This window comes from Notolepis coatsorum (genome assembly GCF_963971535.1).
Source record: "Notolepis coatsorum genome assembly, chromosome: 11".
NCBI classification, from domain to species: Eukaryota; Metazoa; Chordata; class Actinopteri; order Aulopiformes; family Paralepididae; genus Notolepis; species Notolepis coatsorum.
Genome location: NC_140175.1, coordinates 56,703,511 through 56,713,105, shown reverse-complemented (window position 1 = coordinate 56,713,105; position 9,595 = coordinate 56,703,511).

Here is a 9,595-nt window from a genome sequence, read left to right as displayed (position 1 = left end):
CAGGAATTAAAGGTCCAGGTAAGAGGCGAACCTCACAGTACCCCCCCCTCCACGGGAGCCACCGGGCGACCCAAAAATACAGACAGAGGGGCAGGGGACATAAACAAGGCAACAAACAAAAAATTGGGCCATGCTAGCAGGGGAAGCTACACCAAAAGTGGGGCTAGCAGAGGGACAGGGAAGCTGCCAGGGCACTGCTAGCTACAGGGCCTATGCTAGCTGTACTGCTACATTAACATAGAGGCTGCGCTAGCTGCCGGAGCTAGGCTAGCAGACAGGGCTGGACCAGCATGAGAGAACAAGCTAGCTGGAAGGACAGTCCTAGCTGTGGGGAACTGACCTTGCTAGCTGAAGGGGCAGCCCTAGCAGTGGGGAAAACTGACCTTGCTAGCTGAAGGGGCAGTCCTAGCAGTGGGAGAAAACTGACCTTGCTAGCTGAAGGGGCAGTCCTAGCAGTGGGGAAAACTGACCTTGCTAGCTGAAGGGGCAGTCCTAGCAGTGGGGAAAACTGACCTTGCTAGCTGAAAGGGCAGTCCTAGCAGCGGGGAAACTGACCTTGCTAGCTGAAGGGGCAGTCCTAGCAGTGGGAGAAAACTGACCTTGCTAGCTGAAGGGGCAGTCCTAGCAGTGGGGAAAACTGACCTTGCTAGCTGAAAGGGCAGTCCTAGCAGCGGGGAAACTGACCTTGCTAGCTGAAGGGGCAGTCCTAGCAGTGGGGAAACTGACCTTGCTAGCTGAAGGGGCAGTCCTAGCAGTGGGAGAAAACTGACCTTGCTAGCTGAAGGGGCAGTCCTAGCAGTGGGGAAAACTGACCTTGCTAGCTGAAGGGGCAGTCCCTAGCAGTGGGGAAACTGACCTTGCTAGCTGTAGGGGCAGTCCTAGCAGTGGGAGAAACTGACCTTGCTAGCTGAAGGGGCAGTCCTAGCAGTGGGGAAAACTGACCTTGCTAGCTGAAGGGGCAGTCCTAGCAGTGGGGAAAACTGACCTTGCTAGCTGAAAGGGCAGTCCTAGCAGCGGGGAAACTGACCTTGCTAGCTGAAGGGGCAGTCCTAGCAGTGGGAGAAAACTGACCTTGCTAGCTGAAGGGGCAGTCCTAGCAGTGGGGAAAACTGACCTTGCTAGCTGAAAGGGCAGTCCTAGCAGCGGGGAAACTGACCTTGCTAGCTGAAGGGGCAGTCCTAGCAGTGGGGAAACTGACCTTGCTAGCTGAAGGGGCAGTCCTAGCAGTGGGAAAGCTACACAAAAAGTGGAGGCCAAGCCGAGGGACCGGGTTAGCTGCCTGGGCATGGCTAGCTACAGGGCCTATGCTAGCTGCAAGGGCTGCATTAACATAGAGGCTGTGCTAGCAGCCGGGGCTAAGCTAGCAGACTGGGGCCAAGCTGGTAGTAGAGGCCTGGCAATCTGCAGGGGAGCTAACGAGGCTAACAGGGAAGCTAACAGGGGAGACTAACAGGCTAACAGGGGAGCTAACAGGGAAGCTAACAGGGGAGTCAACAGGGGAACTAACAAAGGCTAACAGGGGAGCTAACAGGCTAACAGGGGAGCTAACAGGGGAGTCAACAGGGGAACTAACAAAGGCTAACAGGGGAGCTAACAGGGGAGACTAACAGGCTAACAGGGGAGCTAACAGGGAAGCTAACAGGGGAGCTAACAAAGAAGCCAACAGGGGAGACTAACAGGGAAGCTAACAGGGGAGCTAACAAGGCTAACAGGGGAGCTAACAGGGGAGACTAACAAAGGCTAAACTCAACATACACCGTCTGTGCTGGCTGGGGTCGTCGACTGGTCGGGTCGTACTGTTGTGGTTTGTAACCGACCCCAATCGCACAACACAAGACAGGTATGAGAGTAAGCCAAGAACAGGGCATTTATTAAAGACAACAAAAAGCGGCACTGTCCCTTTAAGGGAGAACACAAAAATACTGAACAAGGAAAAGGGCAATGTGCCTTTAAGAGGCGAGCAGGCTAAGGGGAAGGCTAAGGGAGAACACAAAATACTGGAAACAAGAATTAGGGAAAATTGGCACTGTGCCTTTAAGAGGCGAGCAGGCTAAGGGGCTAAGGCCAAAGGACAGGGCAGGAACAGGGGCACTGGAGAGGGGAACAGGGACAGAGGCCCGAGGAGGCGGGCTGGAGACAGGGACAGAGAAAACAGGGTTAAGGCCTTGGACAGGGCGAGGGCCAGAGCTGCTTACAGGGATGGAGTAGGAGCGCACAGGCTAGACGTCTGGAGTGGTGCGCGTCGGCTTGAAGAGCGCGCCGGCTCGGAGAGACGCATCCTCCCGTAGAGAATTAGAGAGCGATGCGCATCTGGAGAAGTAGCGCGCCGGCTAGAAGTCTGGAGTGGTGCGCGTCGGCTTGGAGAACGCGCCGGTTCGGAGAGCGTGCCGGCTCGGAGAGACGCATCCTCCCGTAGAGAATTAGAGAGCGATGCGCGTCTGGAGTAGTAGCGCGCCGGCTAAACGTCTGAAGTGGTGCGCGTCGGCTTGGAGAACGCGCCGGTTCGGAGAGCGCGCCGGCTCGGAGAGACGCATCCTCCCGTAGAGAATTAGAGAGCGATGCGCGTCTGGAGTAGTAGCGCGCCGGCTAAACGTCTGAAGTGGTTCGCGTCGGCTTGGAGAACGCGCCGGTTCGGAGAGCGCGCCGGCTCGGAGAGACACATCCTCCCGTAGAGAATTAGAGAGCGATGCGCGTCTGGAGTGGAGCGCGTCTGCTGTAGGAGCGCGTCTGCGCGGGGTCTGGAGTGGAGCGCGTCTGCTGTAGGAGCGCGTCCGCTGTAGGAGCGCGTCTGCTGTAGGAGCGCGTCCGCTGTAGGAGCGCGTCTGCTGTAGGAGCGCGTCTGCGCGGGGTCTGGAGTGGAGCGCGTCTGCTGTAGAAGCGCGTCTGCTGTAGGTGCGCGTCTGCTGAAGGAGCGCGTCTGCTGTAGGGTCTGGAGTGGAACACTGGAATACCTCCCGTAGAGAATTAGAGAGCGCAGGCTGTGTCCCACTCCAGGCAAACGGCGACAGGTGGCGATGGCTGGCACCTCGTCTCACGCCGGAGAAGAACCAGCATACAGATTACAGAAACAGATACAGATAGAGAATCTCCCGTCGGAGCTTACAGATAGAGAACGACCCGACGAGGACTGGGGGGGAGAACGAGGTATTTAAAGCCCACAGGGGCGCTAATTAGAACACACATCAGGTGCGTGATGGTAATTGATACTTGACTTAGAAGTGTGTGTTCGGCACGGACCAATCAAACACATAATGAAAGGTAGTCCAAGGGTGTGGGCTGCTGAAGAGCAGACGAGAGTAAACGAACGCGAGGGTGGGGGCTGGAGAGGTGAGGAGAAAGGGAATTAAAGGTCCAGGGAACAGGAATTAAAGGTCCAGGGAAGAGGCGAACCTCACAGTAACGACAACGCGAGGGTGGGGGCTGGTGAGGTGAGGAGACAGGGAATTAAAGGTCCAGGGAACAGGAATTAAAGGTCCAGGGAAGAGGCGAACCTCACACAGAATTGTGTCGGTGGTGGGGTTAATGGTTTACAGAAGCGCCGGAAGGTCGCTGGTTCGATTCCTGCCACTAAAGTGCGCTTGTGCAAAGCACTTGACCCCCAACTGATCCAGTGGAGTTGCTCAGTGACCAACGGTGTCAGACTGTGGTTGTACTGGCAGCTCCCAGGTGTGAATGGAAAAATATCAAATGTCTTCAAGAATATGTCTCATGTGGTTGTTCTTGTTAAAAACAAACAGAACAAGGACTTGTTCCTCAATCCATCATATGTACTCATACATGTTATTCTTTCTATTAGTCAAGAAAACGGTGTATAGGCTATACCTGGTAGGCGTCTTGTATCGGTCTCTGTACCAAACAGTTACTTGTTCCCACTGTAACTGTAACTATGTCCTATTGGGGTGTATAACAGGGGTCCTTTTAAGCAATGTACAATTATTTAATACAGCAGAGAGCAGGGGCCTGCTCTTTATCCAATCCTGTTCATTTATGAACAGATTACCTGTTGTTGACTTGAATTTCGACTTTGCTGAGTGGTGGGCGAGTTGAGATCAATCCAGTTTTTGTCTTTTTAGACAAACAGAGGAGAAAGGATAGCCACGTGTTTATTTCACACAATTTATCAAGATCACATTGCGTATCTCATATCTCAGCTCAAATTGGCTCAGTCTACTGTACTTGTAACAATGTACACCGACAGTTTAAGATATGTAATATAGGTTACAGATATATATAGCCCGCCTACCGTACAATATATATAAAGGTCACAGACTGCTCTCCAAATAGCTTCGCCTGTCATACAATATATAAAAAGGTCACAGACTGCTCTAAATAGCCTGCCTGCCGTGTAGTAAAGTTTACAGACTGCTCCAAAATAGCTTCGCCTGTCATACAATATATAAAAAGGTCACAGACTGCTCTAAATAGCCCACCTGCCATGTAGTAAAGTTTACAGACTGCTCCAAAATAGCTTCGCCTGTCATACAATATATAAAAAGGTCACAGACTGCTCTAAATAGCCCGCCTGCCGTGTAGTAAAGTTTACAGACTGCTCCAAAATAGCTTCGCCTGTCATACAATATATAAAAAGGTCACAGACTGCTCTAAATAGCCCGCCTGCCGTGTAGTAAAGTTTACAGACTGCTCCAAAATAGCTTCGCCTGTCATACAATATATATAAAAGTCACAGACTGCTCTAAATAGCCCACCTGCTGTGTAGTAAAGTTTCACAAACAATCCGTAATGATTAAGTCTGCCATAGTATAAAGTTTCACAAACAATCCGTAATGATTAAGTCTGCCATAGTATAAAGTTTCACAAACAATCCGTAATGATTAAGTCTGCCATATAGAAGAGAGAAATGGCGGGGGGGGGGTGTTAGAGAGTAAAGGTTTACCGAGGGCGGTAGAGGGAAAGAGAGAGAGACCAGTAGAAATAGAAGGATATACAAAAAAAGAAAGCAACGCTTAAACCAAGAATCAGATCAATTGCCTTTCAAATGTAAATTTGGCCTTTAAAGGATACATTTTTAGTGCCAGCCTCCATCGTCTCCATTCTTTACATGTTATTTTTAGCTGCCAACTGAGCCAGTCAGTCGGCCAGGCTCAGGCTGCTCTCTCGCAGAATGACTATATCAGCAGATAATTTCTAAAAGCCAAGCGCTTACCTCTGGGGTTGTCGACCTATCTGCCGATTTCTGCGAGAGAGTTCTCCACGAGCCGGACCGGCCGAGGAGCCCAGGGCGACAGCCAGACGTCAGGGTCACCAATATGAAGGAGAATGGGCTTCTAAAGGAAAAGCAGACGAGGCTGGTCTTATCAATAGACGTTTATTCAACTTAAAGCATTGGTTTAAGAGTACAGAATTGATTTAGAACAGAACAGGAGTAATACAGAACCAAATTGATATGAAACCCGGCGCCGGTCAGAAAGGGAGGAAGAAGAAGAAGAGGCAGGTCCCTCCCCTTACATTGACCTTTATAGACATTCTAGAACAGTTGATCACATGACAGCATGACCGGCGTCTCCTCCCCCGTAACATCATACGATCTCATCTATTCTGACCCAAAACCGGGATGTCATCATGTCCCCCCCCCGTCCTGGTAAAGATCAATACATCCCACAGAGGTCTGTCAACATACCACCAGAGATCTGTTAATATATTACAGAGCTCCGTGGTAGAGTGCAGACCGATAGCAATGATGATTCATAATCAGTTCATAATCAATTGATACATTTTCCACTACACTACTTTCCGACAAGGGATTCTGCAACAAAATTTCAAAGTCAATTGATGACTTCTTACTCATCAATAGATCGGATTCAATATCTCACTCACTGTTGTGGGAGACTTTAAAAGTGGTTCTGCGTGGTGAAATTATTTCCTATGTAGCCCATGCGAACAAAACCCAGAGAAAGCGGTTGCAAGACCTTACAGATTCTATTCTCCAGCTTGATGGTGAGTACGCCGCAGACCCTTCACCTGAATTGTATAAAAATAAGCTAGATTTGCAGTCTGAATTCGATCTATTATCCACAAAGAAAGCTGAAGGTCTGCTGCTCCACTCCCGCGGCCTGTCGTATGAATATGGAGACCAGAACAGTCGGCTGCTTGCACATCACCTCAAGCGCAGAGCAGCCTCCAGGCTGAACCCACAGATAAGGGATAGCTCTAATAACATGGTCTCGAAACCCAAGACATTAACAAGGCCTTTGAAGTGTTTTACTCCACTCTCTACACATCCGAACCCCCTCCCGACAGAATATATATGGATACTTTTTTAAATGACCTAGAATTCCCGTCTATAGACCCGGAGCTGGCTAAGGATTTAGACAGACCATTGAACATTGAGGAGATCAAGGAGGCTATCAATGCTATGCAGAGTGGCAAGGCACCGGGTCCAGATGGCTATGAGGCAGGTTTTTATAAAAAGTTTTGTGACAAACGCGCCCCGCTTCTGATGGAAATGTTTAACGAGTCCCTGAAAAATGGGACACTGCCACATACACTCATCCAAGCAACAATTTCCCTCCTACTTAAAAAGGACAAAGACCCCACAGATTGTGGATCGTATCGCCCAATTTAGCTGATTAACAACGATGGAAAGGTGATGCCATTGCCAAGGTGATGGCTAGGCGTCTGGAGAACATCTTACCTCTGATTATTTCTAAAGACCAGACTGGCTTCATTAAGGGTTGCCACTCCTTTTCTAACATTCGCAGACTCTTGAATAGTATACACACTTCAGGTCCTTCTCTCCCTCCTGAGGTAATTATATCTCTGGACGCCGAGAAGGCCTTTGACCGCGTGGAGTGGGAATACTTGTTCACGACTCTGCAGAAATTTGGGTTTGGGGACACATTTATTTCATGGGTCCGGCTACTCTACTCCGCCCCCTTGGCCTGTGTTACTACCAACTCTATAAACTCCCCTTATTTCCCACTCTCCAGAGGGACACGCCAGGGTTGTCCTTTGTCTCCGTTATTGTTTGCCATCGCCGCTGAACCTCTATCCATTGCACTCAAGTCCTCGCCCCACTTCCGTGGTATCACCCGTCACGGAGTCGAACACAGGGTCTCCCTTTACGCTGACGACCTTCTGCTCTATTTGACGCATCCTATTACCTCCATCCCTCACATAAAATCTATGTTGAGACAGTTTGGCTCTTTCTCAGGCTATAAGCTGCATTTTCATAAAAGTGAATGTTTCCCCATTAACAACTCAGCCTTACAAATTACACAATCTTCAATTCCCTTTCGTCTGTCACAATCAGGCTTTAAATATCTGGGCATAAAGATCACCCACACCTTAAACTCTATTTTTGAAGCTAACTTCCCCCCATTAATCACTAACATGAAAGCTGACTTTCAACGTTGGAGCAGCCTGCCCCTCTCACTCTCCGGTAAAGTACAATGTGTTAAAATGAATATCCTGCCCAAATTCCTGTATGTCTTTCAATGTCTCCCTCTATTTCTACCCAAATCCTTTTTTCTCACAATAGACCAAGCAATATCTGCCTTTATCTGGGGGGGAAAGATCCCTAGAATAGGCAAAGCCATCCTACAAGGACCTAGGGGGTCAGGTGGACTTGCATTCCCTAATTTCATGCACTATTACTGGTCTGCCAACATCCATAAAATTATTCTTTGGTTAAAAGCCCCAGAAACTGACTGGTGTAGTTTAGAAGCGCAATCGTGCTGTTCATCCTCCCTGGCAGCTCTGGTCTACTCTTCTTTCCCTCTCTCTCCTTCCCGGCACTCCTCAAACCCTGTTGTTCTGTCCACTTTAAAGATTTGGATACAGTTTCGTCACCACTTTAAACTCTGTTTTGAGGCCTATTAGTAATAACCACCTGTTTGTTCCCTCCACTCTGGACTCGTCTTTTACACGCTGGAACAGACTCGGAATAAATAGTTTCAAGGATCTATATGACGGTGACACTTTCTCCAGTTTTAGCTCCTTGTGTCTCCAATTTGGTCTTCCACGCTCCGATCTATTTCGTTATCTTCAGATACGTCATTTTGTATGTGCACAATTTGACTCATTTCCTAGCCCCCCTCAACGATCAAATTGGGAGAGGCTCTTGGGTCTATCACCAAACCAAAAAGGGCTTATATCTGTAATTTATCAAAATACTATGTGCTTGACCAAAGACAAAAGCGCTAAGACGAGGTCCAGGTGGGAGGAGGAGCTGGGGGTGGAACTGACAGAGGAGTGGTGGGGGGAGCACTGGATAGGGTGAATTCCTCCTCCACTTGTGCCAGACTCAGCCTAATACAGCTAAAGGTGGTACACAGAGTATACTACAGCAAAGCAAGACTAGCTGAAATCTACCCAGACTCCAATCCCAATTGTGACCGCTGTAATAGTCCACAAGCTGATCTCTCTCACATGTTTTGGTCCTGCCCGGGGCTTAGACCATTATGGTCCTCGATATTCAATGTGCTCTCGATAGTACTAGATACCACAATACAGCCCTGTCCACTGTTGGCCATTTTCGGCGTACCGGCTGAGCCTCTCCCTATTAAGCCAAACGATACTGACATGTTGGCTTTTGCCACGCTCTTGGCCAGACGGAGAATACTCCTAGCCTGGAAATTGGCTACACCTCCCCCTTCTCCGCCTGGCTAAAAGATATGGTCTTGTTTCTAAAACTAGAGAAGATTAAGTATGCACTTAGAGGAGTTAACGAAAGATTCTTTTAAAAGTGGCAGCCGTTCATTTCTTACTTTAACAGCCTATCTGTTCTCCCTCCTGACTGAGTGTCTTCCTTCTTTGAGCGATCCTCCCATCTAACCAGGCCCAACAGTACTATGTAATACGACCAGATAACTATGTATATACTCTATAATTGATTAATGTACCATATCTGACTCAGACTATTTTCCTTTTGTTTATTATTTTTTATTATATTATTAAATTTTTCTTTGTTATATTTGTATTTTGTATTATTTAATACAATTTTATTTAATTGTATTATTGTCAGTAGCAATTGTTATTATCGTCTGTATTTTAACCTTTTCTCTTGTTGCATGTTATGTATGTAACCCTACCTGTTGATCCGTTGGGCGGGTGGGTGTGTGGGTTTGGGGGTGGGATGGGTGGGGTAGATTATACAAAAAAAGGGAAAAAGGGTGAATGAATAATTCTGACTTTGTAATTGTACAAACTTGCTTCACCAATAAAAACGTTTGTTTAAAAAAAATTTATAACTGTACCTCCTCGCCCCCATGCTGCTATGACGCCCAACTTTTGCCAAGGGGATCAATAAAGGAATATCTTATCTTAAAACCCAAACAAATAAAAATAAAAATAAAAAATATAGTGGTCCGTGCTTGGCCTCCTCGACATTGACCTTGTCCTCCTCTTCCTCTTCCTCCTCCTCTTCCTCTACCTCTGCCTCTCACTCTCCCTGCATCCATGCTTGCGAAGTTCTCGAAATGGCTAAACTGAGGCCTTTTTGTAGCTGTATTTTGGATACATATATTGAAATTATTTTATTGGGAAAAACCACTTGAGATACAGTATCTCGTTTTCGAGAGGGTCCCACATTTTGTGCAATGTAACACATGACACACAACAACAACAAAAATTAAAT